The 6,754-nt window shown below is 44.3% G+C and overlaps 1 pseudogene; it reads left to right on the forward strand.

Annotated features, from left to right (window-relative positions):
• The first annotated feature begins 1,620 nt into the window (after nt 1-1,620).
• Nucleotides 1,621-4,530, forward strand: LOC135514751 (arg8-vasotocin receptor-like; annotated as a pseudogene).
• The last annotated feature ends 2,224 nt before the right edge of the window (nt 4,531-6,754 follow it).

Genomic DNA, 6,754 nt, shown 5'->3' on the forward strand with positions numbered 1-6,754 from the left:
ATGAAGTAAGAATATTTAGGTAGCTCTGTGATTCATTAATCATATGCTGCCTTCCCTGCTCCTATGTTTACCTCTTTCCCTTTTACACCTCTCCCGCCGCCTCTTTCATAATGCACAACAGATGTGCATTGAAGTACAGATTGAACTTGAATTTATAACATTACCATTATAATATTTATAATGCATGTATTTATAACACTTGGATAATGAGATTTTCAATAAAGCATTTTACATTCTCTACTGGTTGAAATTAAGTCTAATTTGATGAAATACTACACCTATCCTGTGTTTATCAGATCAATGCAGATGAAGGGCATTCGGTATTGAGATGAACCGGTTTTAGACTATTTACATGATGCATTGGAAGTGTAGTGTACTGTTGTTCTGTATATATGAATTACAAACCAGCCTTTAACTATTTAAATTCTGTTTCTAGTCTATTAGCTTCAATGTGTAACCATTGATGTCCCAGGACCAAAATTAGCAAACCCTGTTGAAGTGTATAATTGTAGACACAGAGTCATTCAAAAACTGGAATTTGATACTCCTGTTATTGGATATGACTGAAAAATAATCTCAAAGACATTCATACCTGAACTGCACATTTATATGCCAAGGTAGAGTACATGATCAGTGAATATATTAAAATGTACAGACTACAATGTAGGGATCTCATGCATGGTAATAACTACATGTATATACAACTTGCATCCTTGACAAAGTTATATTATATTCTACTTAATCCATAGGCTTCATTAATGTCATTCAGACTGTTTTGAAGTTGATACAACTGGCTACGATAGCTGAGGTTCATAGCTAGGTTCTGCACTAATATGTATACCAAACGTTTGGGTCTATACACAGATCGGCTAGATAGCTAGCTACACATCCATAGGCATACAGGTATTTGTAAGCAAGAACATAGCTAGCTAGCTACGTTGTTAAATCTATCTGCATGGCATGCTTACAAAATTGTACATTCAATTTGCAGTAAATACTTCAGCAAGCTAGATTCTATACATCCACTGTTTCACAAGACGACAGATAAAGCCCCCTAAAATAGGCCTAGCGACGTCCCTGGTCAACGCAATGTGGTATATGGTATATGATAAACACAGAAAAACGTTACATGACATCAGAACATCTTCATCATCTCAAATACAAAAATGGGTCACCTTACATGTTTAAAAAAGATTGTTGTTACCTTTTCAAAAATTATTCTTAGAGGTATGATAAGTAAATGGATATGGAATACTGACCAGTAGCGCACATTATGAATATTTACCCACTGATTGCACCATTCGTTATTGGGCTTTGTAGTACAGAATCTGGAGACATTTACAATGTAAAACATCGGTGTGTTCCCTATTTACTTGCAAGTGGTAACGACTGTTTCAGATAAATTCCACCCATGCAAACAATAATGTTTGCCATACATGTTGTTTCTCTCTGCTGTTGTTTTTGTGTCCTAGGCTGTTTAGAGGCTGTTGGCGACGAGGAGGGTATTGGCGGTCTCAGGGGTATACAATTATTTAAAAAGGGTTGGTGGCGACTGCGCACAGATACAGTTTCACACTATGAAGTGCTCCACATCTTTGCCAAGCCAACACAAATGTTGGTCTGTGCGCAAAGAGCGAGTTTATGTAGACGATAGACTTAAGACTTGCTCAAATTCAAAAGCCAGGTGGCAGCAGGTGATCGTGCGCGCGGATTGGTTCAGGAAAGTCATGACCTTCTCCGGAGACGCATTCTTCCCTTCAGAGAGCTCACTCACCCTCATGGAAGAAAATGTGAACATAGCCTTCGACCCCACCGGCAAGCCGGGGACGATGGAGGACCCTGGGAACGACACCGGCACTTTTGGGAACTCCAGCGACCCGTTTGGCCGGAACGAGGAGGTCGCCAAGATCGAGATCACAGTGCTTAGCGTGACATTCTTCGTGGCTGTGGTGGGGAACCTGAGCGTGCTGCTGGCCATGTACATGAGCCGACGGAAGCCCTTGCGCATGCACCTGTTCATGAAACACCTGAGCCTCGCGGACTTGGCTGTGGCCTTTTTCCAGGTGCTGCCGCAGCTCTGTTGGGAGGTCACCTTCCGCTTCTACGGACCTGACCTTCTGTGTCGTATCGTCAAGCACCTGCAGGTGCTAGGGATGTTCGCGTCCACCTACATGATGGTGATGATGACGCTGGACCGCTACATCGCAATCTGTCACCCGATGCAGAACATTCACCAGCCCACGCAGCGCGCCTATATAATGATCGGGGCCACCTGGGTGTGTAGTCTTGCCCTGAGCATGCCCCAGTATTTCATCTTCTCACTGAGCGAGGTCCGCCCGGGCTCGGCCGTGTATGACTGCTGGGGACACTTCATCCAGCCGTGGGGTGTGCGCGCCTACATCACCTGGATCACCGTGGGCATCTTCCTCGTGCCCGTGGCCGTGCTCATGCTTTGCTACGGCTTCATCTGCCGATCCATCTGGCTGAACATAAAGTACAAGACCCAGAAGAGCACGATTGCGATGGCACTTGTGACCAAGAATAGGCTGATCGGAAAGAGTTCAGTCAGCAGCATCACCACAATCTCGCGCGCCAAGCTGCGCACAGTGAAGATGACTTTCGTGATCGTGCTGGCGTACGTGGTGTGCTGGGCTCCGTTTTTCACCGTACAGATGTGGTCGGTGTGGGATGAGAGCTTCTCGTGGGATGGTACGTGTTGAATTTCGGCTCTGAGCCGTGAGTTAGTGGCAGCGCGCGCCGGTGCCATGTTTTTAAACATTCTATTATTGCTTAGGCCTATTTACTCAATAATATGTTGGTGATAGTGCACAGCATCAGCACATCTTTCATGGATTACCCAAGGGGCTTCCCTAAAATCTGCTTCACTGCTCTCCAAATTTAGATAGCTTTTACGCAACAGTTTACCACGGATATAGTGAGACAAAAACTCTATGACTCCTTCTCAGATACATAGACCTAACTGAAACAAATAGACTATACAGACAGTCAATACGTATTACTTGAGCTATAGACTGTGCAAACTGGAGTCCTGGGGTACATTATTGTGACCGCAATGGAATAACCGTGCACAAAAATATCTTACTGGAAGTGCATTAACTCATAATCCATTGCCTTGATGAGGTCTGAATGTAGCTGATCCATCTGCTGTGGCTTGAGTTATGGGACAGTGCGGAATAGAAAAACAGAAGAATTACCTAAAGGGCATACATAAGTGTTAAACACGTGCCATATAAAACAACCCTTGTGCAGGTGTGACAGACAGTTGTGAAAACGACCATCAGTCTTAGTTAGTGCATTCACCTTAGAGGCAATCATCAGTTGTACATCCATTTTTAGACTTATAAGTGAAGAATACGTACCCACTTGATTATTGAAGAATATAACTCATAAATGCCCTATGAGCTTCATTTAACTGTCGCACCACATTAGAACCGAAAACATATGCTTGTTTTACGCCAATGTTAGTAAACAAAGTAAATGTGAACAAACACTGTATAACCTAAAAATATGGTTAAAACTACAGCGCTTTTGGAAACTATTCAGATCCCTTGACTTATTCCAGGAGAGATGGATGCACTGACTCTAATCTCTCCTGGAGAGTCAGTGACCCTTCAGACCTAGTGGCTTGCTGAGACTCCCTCGAGAGTACGCATAAATAGTCTGTGTCACTGCTAGTAGATCAACAGAACAAGCTTGAATGTTTTCTCCTTCACTGACTTGGCTGACACCCCCTCTTCCCCGTTTCTCTCTCTCCAGACTCAGAGAACACCGCAGTCATCATCTCAGCTCTGCTGGCCAGTCTGAATAGCTGCTGTAACCCGTGGATCTACATGATCTTCAGCGGCCACCTCCTCTCTGACATGGTCCACTGTCTGCCGTGCTGCTGGAGGCTGTTCTACAGGTTCGGCCATAAGGACTCGAACAGCAGCATCCGCCACACCACACTCCTGACCCGGGTACCACTCCCGGGCCCTACCCCGGCGGAGCTCAGAGAAAAGCTCTTGCAAAGATTGCATTCACCACTCCCACAGGAACTGTCAATCAATCCCAGTGGAGTCTTGACCGCGTGCTCACACTAAACACTGTCCATATGGTTCAGTTTATGTGCCACAGCGACGACGGCTGTCGTAGGTTTAGGGGGAGGCTTAATGGAAACAATGTGAACAGAGTCAGTGCATCCATCTGTCCTGGAGATTGTGTTTCTGCTCAGAGAGGTATTCAACGCTCATCAATCCGTCAGTGGAAATGTGGCAGGCTGTAACTAGGATATCCTGTCTCTTCTTGCTAAATGTGAACTGACACAGTCAGGAGGCATCTAAAACACTCTAATATGTATGCTCTTACAGGCTCTTATGGGCCCAGACTCATGTGAACTGAGAGGTCAGGTCTGTCAGTATGTGTTGTTCAGTAACTCATCATATGCCTAATATATGGTAATTGCAATTTTTAAATGACAGGTTGACTGTGACTTGATGATTGTGTGGTTATGTTTAGGTTTACAGTACATTGTCCCATTAAAAATGTTTATCAATTTTTTTAAAGGTTGAATAAAAACAATAACACACCACTCTTCTTTCTCCCTTCATCACTTTCCCCCAACGAACTGCTCTCTACCCCTCTCCCCATCAAGCCCTTCACTCCATCTTTGTGAAGTATGTTGTTGTTTCCTTCATTGACTCTCCATCATCCCTTAGGGTTTCCAGTCTGTGAGAGTTGATAAGCTTGAAATTAGTCAGTTCGGTGTTGAGTATTCTGTGGGGAGTGTCGAGAAGGGAGACTGGCATCTGGATTCCATTCCATTTTAAATACATTCCATTCTAAATACATTTAGATAAAAGCTATGCATCGACATTTGATGTTATTGTAATCATATGACATATTTGAAATGCACAGTGTATACTAAATGAAATATCACTATTTCAAATCAAATGTAATTTGTCATATTGTCGTGGTCTGGGTGTAGCTGGTGCAAAGGAGTCAGGCGCAGGACAGCAGAGATGAGAAACAAAAGTAACTTTACTCAAATATTCCAATAACATGTCGTTATACCGAGCCCACAATAACGGACCAAACATACATAAAACAATCACGCATAAAAACCATGGGGAAAACAGAGGGTTAAATAATGAACATGTAATTGGGGAATTGAAACCTAGTGTGTAAATCAAAGACAAAACAAATGGAAAATTAAAAGTGGATCGGCGATGGCTAGAAGGCTGCTGACGTCGACCACCGAACGCCGCCCGAACAAGGAGAGGGACCGACTTTGGCGGAAGTCGTGACACATATGCTCTGAATACAACATTGAACATTGAAATGCTAACTTAAAATCCCTTAATCAACAATGCAGTTTTAAGGAAAAAAAGTGTTAAATAAAACATTTAAATAATTAAAGAGCAGCAGTAAAATAAAAGTAGCGAGGCTATATACAGGGGGTACCGGTACAGAGTCAATGTGCGGGGTCACAGGTTAGTCAAGGTAATTGAGGTAATATGAACGTGTAGGTACAGTTAAAGTGACTATGAATAGATAATAAACGGAGAGTCGCAGCAGTGTAAAAGAGGGGTGTTGGGACATTGCAAATAGTCTGGGTAGCCATTTGATTATCTGTTCAGGAGTGTTATGGTTTGGGGGTAGAAGCTGTTAAGAAGCCTTTTGGACCTAGACTTGGTGCTCCGGTACCGCTTGCAGTGCGGTAGCAGAGAGAACAGTCTATGACTAGGGTGGCTGGAGTCTTTGACAATTTTAAGGGCCTTCCTCTGACCGCCTGGTATAGGGGTCCTGGTTGACAGGAAGCTTGGCCCCAATGCTGGGCCGTACGCACTACCCTTTGTATGTCATGGCACAAGGTGAGATCTAGATGCAGACACAGGAGGCAGATGGTTGGAGTCTTACAATGTTCATTAATCCAAAAGGAGTAGGCAAGAGAATGGTCGTGGACAGTCAAAAGGTCCAAACCAGGAGGTACAGAGTGGTAGACAGGCTCATTGTCAAGGTAGGCAGAAAGGTCAGGCAGGTGGGTACAGAGTCTAAAACAGGCAAGGGTCAAAAAGCAGGAGAATGGAGAAAAACGCTGGTTGACTTAGAAAATATACAAGACGAACTGGCATTGAGAGACAGGAAACACAGGGATAAATACACTGGGGAAAATAAGCGACACCAGGTGGGAGTGGAGACAATCACAGAGGCAGGTGAAACAGATCAAGGCGTGACACTTTAGTGCCTTGCGGTCAGAGGCCGAGCAGTTGCCATACCAGGCAATGATGCAACCAGTCAGGATGCTCTCGATGGTGCAGCTGTAGAACGTTTTGAGGATCTGAGGACCCATGCCAAATCTTTTCAGTCTCCTGAGGGGGAATAGGCTTTGTTGTACCCTCTTCACAACTGTCTTGGTGTGTTTGGACCATGTTAGTTTGTTGGTGATGTAGACACCAAGGAACTTGAAGCTCTCAACCTGCTCCATTACAGCCCCTTCGATGAGAATGGGGGCGTGATTTGTCCTCCTTTTCCTGTAGTCCACAATCATCTCCATTGTCTTGATCACATTGAGGGAGAAGATGTTATCCTGGCACCACATGGTCAGGTCTCTGACCTCCTCCCTATAGGCTGTCTCATCGTTGTCTGTGATCAGGCCTACCACTGTTGTGTCATCAGAAAACTTAATGATTGTGTTGGAGTCGTGCCTGGCCATGAAGTCATGAGTGAACAGGAAGTACAGGAGGGGACTGAGCAC

Source organism: Oncorhynchus masou, chromosome 26 (genome assembly GCF_036934945.1).
Source record: "Oncorhynchus masou masou isolate Uvic2021 chromosome 26, UVic_Omas_1.1, whole genome shotgun sequence".
Classification (NCBI taxonomy): domain Eukaryota; kingdom Metazoa; phylum Chordata; class Actinopteri; order Salmoniformes; family Salmonidae; genus Oncorhynchus; species Oncorhynchus masou.